General features: G+C 42.3%; 1 pseudogene; it reads left to right on the top strand.

The window, feature by feature from the left end:
- Nucleotides 1–3686: 3686 nt before the first annotated feature.
- On the top strand, nt 3687–10042 carry LOC143675605 (deoxyribonuclease TATDN1 pseudogene; annotated as a pseudogene).
- The last annotated feature ends 306 nt before the right edge of the window (nt 10043–10348 follow it).

Here is a 10348-nt window from a genome sequence, read left to right as displayed (position 1 = left end):
GCAAAATCCAGAACCCTTTGAGGACCAACATTTTGAATGAGAGAACAAGAAGAAAACCCCATCCTGCAGAGATGCACGATGGAGTCAAGCTTTGGTAAGGAGGGGGAGAAAAAGAGAGAGGAGAAAAACCTTTGCTTAAATTTCCAAAACTCAAAAGACAAATCCATTCTGGAGAAATAAAAGTTATTTTTAACTTTTTCATTGTATTGTATAATATATACACAAAACAAAGAAATAAAAAAGAGCAATAGTTTTCAAAGCCCTCTTCAACAAGTAGTTACAGGACAGATCCCAGAGTTTGTCATGGGCTACCATACAATCCTCTAGAGAAATACGTTTAAAACCGAGGTCTCAAAGAATTCCCACAGATAAAGATCCAAAAACATGAGCTCATAGTCAAAACCCAGTAAACAGACAAAGAGAAATGGGACCATCAGAGTCAGCATAAAATATAAAGAATAGTATCCGGCCAGGAAAGGCTGCAGGTATTTCAATTATAAGGAACAGAATAGGAAACAAATGCATCCTGTGTTTTAAATATAAAAGAGAGATTGAAAGTAGAATAAAGAAAGGAAATATTATCGAAACTGATCAGACAAATGCAAAAGAGGAAAAAAAAGAAAGAAATATAACTTCTAGAACTTGAATAAAATAGATATCCATGTGCGGTGAAACCCAAACGGCTGGATTTAGCTGCAGATTGAATTCAAAAGGGAATTGTGAGCTGGAAGACGTCTCTGAAGAAATTTCCAGACTGCATCCCAAAGAGACAAACACCAGGGAAGACTTTTTAAGTTCAAGGACATGGACAACAGAATAGGAAACCACAGCATATGTCTAATTAGATTCTGCAAGGTGGAAAGACTGAGGTAGAAGCAATACTGAAGGAAAAAAAAGGCTGAGAATTTTCCAGAACTGATACCAGATATACATTCTCAGATGCAGGAAATGTAATACATCGCAGGCAGAGAAGAAAAGAAAAATATATACCCAGGTACCGTTCAGTCAAATTACAAAACAACAAAGCAAAGAGAAAATCTTAAAAGGAGGCAAAAAGAAAAGCCAACTTACTTATAAATATCTCAGATAGATTGAATCTGACATTTCACATGTAACAGTGAAAATCAGAACAGTATCTTCAACGTTCTGGGAAAAAATAACTGTCAGTCTAGAATTATATATCCAGTTCTTCAGAAAGAAGGGCAATGAACCCAGAAGGAAAGCTGGAGAAAAAAGATGGACAAGTTAACGAAGACATTGTTAAGCACATAGATAAACATAAAAACATTTACTGCATTAAAGTGCTTTAATCATGTGCAATTTGCCCAATTAAATAAGAAGGAATAGAAGTCAGTGCAGCAATTGCATATTCATTAGAATTGGAATGATCAGAGTAAGGGTGCTAGAAATTATCGTCCTGGAGGAAGGTATATTTGTACCTTATTAGTTAAATATTAGTTAAGCTGAAAATCTAATTTAAATATGCATAGTATACTGTGTGTCAATGTGTTTCTAACTTCTGAACTAACAGAAGATTAAAAAAAAGGAATTAGAAGGCTTTTCAATCAATCCCAAAGAAAGCAAGAAAGAAATACAAAGACAAGAAAGCGGTATTTCACAAACGGTACGGAAGAAAGGATAAATAAGTAAACCACTTAGGAAAACAATTTCCATTAATGATGAATTGAAGTGTGAATACCTTTTGACACAACACATCCATTTTTTTTTTTCATGGGCAGCCTTCGGGAATCGAACCCTGGTCTCCGGCATGGCAGGCAAGAATTCACTGAGCCACTGTTGCACCGCCCAACATATTCATTTTTAAATATCTTAAACATCCTACAGATATTTGCAATATGTACCAGGAGAAGTGTTCTAGAATGTTCACAGATGCATTTCTTATGACAACAAAACAAAACAATCATCTATTTTCAACAGAATGGATAAATAAATTGTGATGAGTTATAATGGACTATTATACAGTAATGAAAGAACTCACGAACTATAGCTTCATGCATCAACCGGATCAGTCTAAAAAATGTAATGTTGGGTGAAAAAAAGCAGGTCCCAGAAGAATAAAATGATATGTTTCAATTCATGTAAAGTTCAAATACAGACAAAACTATGCATTGTATGTTTTTAATTTTTTATTTTTTTAAAAATACCAAAAAACACCAAACGCGAACACTCTTAACTTTTGATCATTCCGTTGTACACATATAATCAGTAATTCACAATATCATCACATAGTTGCATAGTCATCATCATGATCATTTCTTGGAACATTTATGCAATGTATTTTCAAGCATACATACAAAGGTGGTCAAACTCTGAAGGAATAAAGATAATTCCTCTGAGGAGAAGGGAAGGGAAGAGAATGGAATTAGGGAATGGTGCATGAAAAGCGTCAAAAATTTTGGCTCTATTATTAAGCCAGATGACAGATATCTGAGCATTTTTTTATTGCTATTCCTTAAATTACGCACATGAATTATGCACACTCATTTGTAAGTTTTAAGACATTCTTAAAAATAATGAAATAAAGGGAATGGGAGGAAAAAAAATGAATGGCAAACAGGCAAAAAGATAGATCTCTCAAAGTTGAAAGTGTTTCCCACCAGAAGAGAGGACTTTCTCTGAAGGATGAATGGAAGTTCTCCAAATGAGGTGGGGCCAGCACGGGCTAGCTCAGAGGCAGTTCAGAACATGGAACAGTGGAAAACTCCAAGCAATTGAGTTTATTCTCCAGCATGGGCTGAACTTGAGGAGTTGCTGGGAGGGAAGGCTACATAGGGAAGCAGGCACCAGGGTTTTCCAGGAGCCTGCCTTGTTGTGTTTCTTTGGTCATGAACAGGAAGGCGTTTAGCAGACTTGGAATTTCCTCTTAATGATGGCCCGAGATGTAATATTTCATGTGGGTGACAAGGATGATACTCATACTAAGTGAGGCACAAATAAGTCTTTATTCTAAATAGCCTTGCAGCACACGCTGTCTGAAGGATAGGGTGTGACTCTCAACCCAGAGTGGGTGCGGAAGGGTCTTTGGGGTAGGAAGGGACTTATGTTTCACTAGATGCAGACTATTAGCATTTCAGCAAAAAAATGTGCACACACAACCTTTTTCCCTGTGGTTAGCAAACCAACCTGATAATACTAAATCCTGTAACTTGAAATTTGTTTTCTGCTTTCAGGGGCAGCATCTTGTTTGATGCCTTAAATTCAGATGAAGAAATTGAAGGAAATTCTCCAAGGGAGAAGGAAAGTGCCCAGGGTCACACACGGTGAGAAGTCAGGATTCCTACAGGAGAGGTTATAGACTTTCACTCCACTCCCTCCTCCACAAGGGTCTCAGGCAGACACTGGCAGATGGCAAGTGCACATGACCTGAGAGGACGAAACACGGTTACTGGGTTGTTGATGTGCCCCACATCCCAATATAAGGGTGGAGATATACGTCTCGGGTCTGTCAGGCATTGTAATGGAAAGGACATTTGAGAACGGGTGAGCAGACAGCCATTTAATCCCAAGGAAACTGTTTAATTTCCAGCCCTATCATACATAAGGATTTCAAAGATGGCTAAGAATGTGAACCTTTTCATGCTTGATATTTTCTTATTTAAATGTCATTATTTATATTGTCTTAAAAAATCAATCTAAGGCTCCAGGGAGGATCTGGGACTACAGTCATGAGTTGCTTCAAGTTTATCACTATTGGCATCAACATGACAGATCCTATGTTCAGAGTAATTTATAGAGGAGTTCAAAAGCATCGAGATGACTTATAGGATATAATAGAGAGAGCTGTCCAGATTGGTGTTAGAAAGTTTATGATTGCAGATGGAATTGCTATACAAGACAGCAATGATGCACTGCATTTGGCACAAATAAATGCTGTTTTTCAGGTTGGTCAGATGTTATCCTACAAGGTGCGATGAATTTAAAAAGAATAACCCTGATCTTTATTTAATGGAGTTGCTAAATCATGCTGAGAAGACAATAAAGGGAAAGTTGTAACAATAGGGGACTGTGGACTTGATTTTGACCCACTAGAGTCCTGTCCCAAAGATACTCAATTCAAAATAATGAAAAGAACAAAGATCAGTGATACAGGTGGAGTGGTGCACTCATCTGAGGGAAGCAGCAGCTGCTTCGATTGACTTGGAGCTTTACAGAGGGTTTAATGGTTGGTTCATTCTTAGCTCTTCTTTAATTTCATACTAAGCGAATTCCTTAAATTGTTTTATAGTGAATTGATGATGAAGATTTCAGTTTATTTTTAGTGAAGTTTGTACATGTTTTGCTTGAAAAAAAATCAATCTGAGGTTGAATTTACGCCCTAAGAAAGCTACGATGTGTGAAGCAGCCTTATACCTATCAGCTACATTCCACTAGCCTCTTCCCATTGGTGAAAACACTTTTCTATCTTCCTGGTCCCCTTGCCAAATACTGAGTTGAGTGCTCTCTTAGGATTCATTTGTGGCATGTCTTGTGCTTTTAAATAATTGAGCAGGATTGCCTTCTCTCTAATACCTTGGTCTCAGTTATACTAATTGTGTGTAGTTACTCTATCCCCTTCCTTACTTTCTATGTATTTCATGTCTATTTCTCAGAGAACAAAATTCCTATTTTCTGGAATAATGATCCTATGTACTAGGTTGGTTTTCTGGCAGTATGTAGCCTCTCCCTTGGCAACATTATACTTACTGGCATGAAACAATTCCAAAACTAGCAGTTTAGTATGCTTCTGTCTTCCCAGAAAATGGCATGATATAGTCACCAACCCATGCACATTTTTCCATAACCCATCCCCAGCTGACAATTCTCTTTGTCCTCTGCCCTCCTGGAAATTTAGGAGGTCAACTGAAAGGACCCTTATAGATCATTTATAGATTCCTCCATTCGACAGACAGTGAGGCTGAAGTGCAGAAAGGGTGAAGAACTTTCTAAAGGTACCCGTTGCCACACGGTGGTGCTAAGATCATGGCGGTATTTGAGTAGGGAATTTTGACTCAGTTTTCTCTGATCTTGATACTAAATGATCCACTGTCTGGTCTGGGTCTTTGTCATTCATGGCTCCCTCCACTTCCCTGCTTGTAGCAGTTCTCTGCGCCGTGTGCGCGTGTGCACACACACACACACACACACACACACACACACCATGTCTTCTAGCCCCTTTGACCTTGTGGCTTTCCTTCTGAAGAGTTGGGAGAAGCATTAGACAAAACTGCCAGGCTCCTTGTGTTCCCTTTCTGTAGTTAATTGCTTCCCATCCTCCCCCTGACATTGGGCAGTCTATTTAATTCAACCAATATTTGCTAGAAACGGTACTATGTGTTGAGAATATAGACTTGAACAAGATATTGTCCTTGCCTTATGTTTGTTCACAGTCCAGTAGGGAAGGCAATCAAGTAAATAAATAATTGAGAATACAGCAAATCAACAAGAGACTGAAAGATATTGTGGCTTATCTGAAGACACAAAGCTAGTGACTGATGCAAGATCACTAGAATCAAGATTTCTTATAGCTTAGCCAGGAATTTCAGCAAGCTTTTGTAGGGAAATATATATAATATATTAATAAATATAAGTTTTCATATTGCTAAAGCACCAAAGGTCTTGGTTAACAGGCTTAATTGCCCAAATTTGTGAGGAACTGTACAATGTTTCAAAAAACAGACAAGGAGGAGGAGGAGGAGAAGGGAAAGGAGGAGGAGAAAGAGACTTTAAATAATAGACTGTCTTTTCTCATATTCTATTTTAAGAAGATGGTGACCAATCCATGCTTTCCAATCGATCTTGTCCAAGCTGCTGAAGGAATCTCCAAAGCCGGCCAGGTCAGCATGACCTGCAGAAGGGAGCGAGGAAGTGGGAGGCTCGAGTGTTCAGACATGGTGCATCTTAAAGAGCAGAGCCCCTCCTGGTTTCCCAGTCAGGAAGAGCGGGCTCCTTCCAAAGGAGCAGACAAGGCAAGGCTCAGGTACTCATTACAGTATCCCCAGCTTGGCCCTGAGAGAAGAAATATTAAGCAAATGACAGGCGAGAATTCTACCCTCACATGCCCATATCACTTTACTTTTAAGTACCTCGGTTTTCTTGAGTATGAAAAGAGAAACATGATAGCTCTCCTGCTGACCTCTCAAGGTGGTAGTGAGGTGATGTGGAGCCTGGGAATTTTCAAATGCTCCAAACATGTGAAGAGTTATTTAAAAAACTAGAATAACGTGCAACAACTTGCGTGCCATGGAATCATAAACCACAGAGCTGGAAAGGCTGTATCTCACCACTTCATTCATTCATGCATTCATTCATTTTATCTGTAAACATTTACTATGTATCTATCCCATGCCAAGCACTATGCTAGATGCTGGGGATTCAGAGGAGACTCAAACATGCTATCTACCATCAGGGAGCTCAAGGTCGAGTAGGGGAAAAAGGCAAAAAGCTCAGACTGAATGGAAGGGCCAGTTACTTCAGCTGCAAGAGGCAGGGGTGATTGATCAGATGAAGGGAAAACTGAAATCAGGTCTGGAAAGGAATTTTAGGGTTAGGCTAGGTTTAGAGTTAGAAGAATAAGAAACCAGGCAGAGCATGCCATTGAGACAGAAGGATGGCACTTGGAGGTTTGATACAGTGGGTCCCAGTGGGACTTCCACCTCCTGGGGCTAAAGCAGAACCAGCTGACACATTTCTGCTTTCCGTTCCCCCGAGTCCATCTCAAGCACTGAGGGATGTAGGCCCTTCCATCTCTCACTAAACGCCAGGCCATATACCCTACTGGTGACATGGGAATTAACTCTGTTTCATTGATCTGAATATATTCTACCACTCAGGGTATTGGGATAGTGAAAAAGATCTTGAGAACCACTGAACTCAAGTGATTCCTGACCAAAACATTGGTGAATGTGTTTCTGCATATGCTATGCATGGCTCCGTTTTTATCTGCAAATAAAACCAAGTGGCATCATGAGCTAAATGGAAAGTATATGAAAACTGTGTAGTCTCTTGTCAAAAGGTCAAGCAGTAAATTCCATGCCATGCCCCAAACAATGGGCTGTTTGCAATTGCAGTGATAAAGGAGGAACTTCTTGAATAGCTCGTGTCCCTTATTCCAGTGTCTTTATTCAGGACAGGCCTCCAGTTTCCATGTTGAATTACTGCTGTTCCAGGAAGTCAGGGCCTTTGTGTGCTCCAAAGAATGCCTCAAGTAGTAAGGTAGAAGCCAAAAAGTGTGCAGAGACTTAGGCTTTACGTCGTATTCTGATGGCCTTTGACTTCTTCCTTCTTCTTCTCACACCAAATCTCTGTTTGTGCCTTCCCTACCCTGCCTCCCTACTCATGTGGCTTTAACTGAGTCTAACTTTTTGGGTCAATTTCTCCCATCCCCGCCTTCTCCAGACCAAGATTCCAGCCTGGCCGTCCTCATTATTGTTTCCTTCTTCTTTCTTGTTCCAGATACAATGTCCCATCAAACAGGCAAGTCCTTCTCCTTCCCCACCTCACTCTAGTGTCATTCTCCTGAAGACATCCTCCTGCCCCTTGTCTCCTCTTGATCTGCCCACCCTCACCCAATCCAACCTCCGCACAGCTGCCACAGTCATCTTCCTCCGATGTCTTAATGTCCCTCTCACTCTTAAAAATTGGCTGATTTCACGTAGCCAGGTGTCAAATTTCATCAATGGGCATCCCAGGACTCCCCACTCTGGACCTTTCAGTCTGATCTGGACCCTTTCCAGTGCATCTCCGAGTCCAACCCAGTGCAAGTTCAGGGAGATTTGTCCTTGTCTTCCCCATCTCTCTCAACCTCAGACCTTGCTTATTCCCACTGGGACTCTGTGCACTCCACACTGCACTCATTCAATGCCTTCGTCCTGTCATTAGAAATACTAAATCCTCTTCTTCCTCCAAGGCTGAGCTGCAGTTTCATGGCCCTGAAGCATTGCCAGCTGATGGTGAACTTCCCTGTTCTATGACTTCCTGCTAGTTGGCCAAGTGACTGGAATCCTTTTTCAGTTACTTCCTGGGTTTGTATGTCAACTTCTTAGCAGGATAATGCATCTCTCAAAGATAGGGTTAATGAATTCTAAGTGTGTCCCACTGGGCCTGCTACATGGAAGACATTTATGAATGCTTTGGATCAAGGACTTTTTATGACAGTCAACCCAAATAGATTTTTTTTTAAAGAAAAAGGATAGAAAAAATTGCAGATTGGTGGCTCAGTGGCAGAATTCTCGCCTGCCTGCCATGCCAGAGACCCAGGTTTAATTCCCAGAGCCTGCCCATGCCAAAAAAAAATTTAGGAAAAACTTGCAGAATCTCCAAAAATCTGTGACTTTACTATTAAAAACCATATTTAGAAATCTTAGCAGATTAAAATTATTAGGCCTCAAAGCGCATTATCATGCTTTATTTTATATACAAAGTAAACGAGGTCCAGAAAGGGGTTAATGAATTCGACAGTCATTGCAAACTATTCAGAAGGCGCAAGAAGAGGCAAAGGGCTGGGACTGAATAAGCAGGCATGGACTGCTCAGAGAAGACCCTTCAGAGTGGAAATGGACAAATGGACAGGTCGCCTTGGCAAGCAGACCATCCTGTGCAAAATACAGGCATCCGAGGAAATAGTGCCTATTGGGGAACAGCTTTCAAATTTCATCCAACCAGAAACTCACATCAAATTCCCAGGCACCTCCGTTGTGCTCTGTTCCACCGATTCAGGAGAATCCAAAGAATACACCAAACAGCTCCTTGGAAGGACAGAATCCTTCACGGCTTGAGGAGGGTCAAAAGAATTTCCTGTCCAGGCCAGGGTCGCAGCTCTGCAGGGCCCTGACCCCGCCAGCCTCAGGGAGTTGTGCTGTTGATGTTACGAGGTTTTTCTTTTCCCCATTGCCCTTTAGTTCTTTCTCATGCCTGTTAATTGAAGGTACCAGACCTTATATTAAAAATAAAAGAGTCTGAAATTTACAGTGTGGGCAGTCTGCTACCAAAAGATTAATTGCCTGCTTCTTTGGATAAACGTGTTCTTATTAAGGTGCCGCCTCTGTGTGTCATCCGCCTTCCTTATGGGCTGCAACCTCTGTGTCATCCAGGGATCACGCACGGGAGCAGGCCGGGAGGTGTGGGAAGGAAACCCAGAAGGGAAGTGACACGTTTTATAGATATGAAAACACACACACATAATATATATATGTAACTTTTATTAGATACTATAGTATATGCTAGATATATTATGCATTCATTAGACGTAATTTTAAAAAATAAATATTATTAACATGGCTAGGAGGAAGAGGGAATGTAGAAGCAAAATAGAAGGAATCCCAATTGGAGATTTATGGCCAAAGTGGGGAAGGGGAGGGCCCAAGGTGGTCGTGCCCTAAAGCAGCAGATGTGGGTTTCCATGGCTCCGGCTCACTCTGAGCTGTTCAGACTCCTTGGGTCTGGGGAACTCGGGCAGTAACGAGATTTCCAGGATGCTCAAGATAGGGGCCATGCTTGTTCATCCCAGAACGACCCCCAGTGTCTGCTCCAGGTCTCAAGTGCATCACTTTTTGTTGAATGAGCAAGAAATGAGGGGCCCGGATGGGTGTGTGAAGAGCCCGGCCATAAGCAGATGCGCTGGCCTGTTGGTGGACCCGGAAAGGAGAGCTGAGGGGCCTCTGCGGACCAGGACCCCACCCAGCAAGGCATCCAGGGCAGGCGAGGGGCCCAGCAGCAGCTCTGAGAGGGATCTGAGCTCCTGTGAGAAGCTCAGCCCATGCGAGGCTGACCTATCCTCGTGGGCGACGTGGGAACAGGCCTCACCGCCGCTTCCAGGGATCTGTCACGTGGCTGGGGAAAGGCCCCTGAATGTGAGAAACCCAGAAATCCCTAGGACGGAGACATATCCAAGGAGGCTTCCCGCAGGGGTTATGTGTGGATGTGGCCGCAGTACGGATCACTTTGCCTCTGCTCTCCTGCAGTCCTGGTGTCCTGGCGTCTGAATCCTAACTTCTGGCTGGCCGTCATCACCCAGGCACCATTCTCATCCCTCCTTTTCAGCTGAGAGGTCTCAGGACAAGAGTCCTGCTGGCACTGAGTCCCTGGAGGCCATCCACAGGCTCCCACTCAGCCCAGCCAGGACTCAAAAGGTTCTGGTGCCCATATGTTTACAGTAAAATCACGTCCCCAGGTGACAGAAGATGCAAACACAGAGAAGGCTTCCAACTGTCCATGCAAGGCTGTGTAGCTTCAATGGAGTAGACTGGGCCTTGCCCCCACTTCTGACGCTGCCTGGGTCTTGCCTCATCTCCTGGTTCTACCTGAGCCTTGGCCCCATCTCCTGATTTTGTCACTCCTGGGAGTCCTCACT

This window comes from Tamandua tetradactyla, chromosome 3, assembly GCF_023851605.1.
Source record: "Tamandua tetradactyla isolate mTamTet1 chromosome 3, mTamTet1.pri, whole genome shotgun sequence".
NCBI classification, from domain to species: domain Eukaryota; kingdom Metazoa; phylum Chordata; class Mammalia; order Pilosa; family Myrmecophagidae; genus Tamandua; species Tamandua tetradactyla.
The sequence above is the reverse complement of the archived record's forward strand: the minus strand, read 5'-3'. Positions and strand labels throughout refer to the sequence as shown.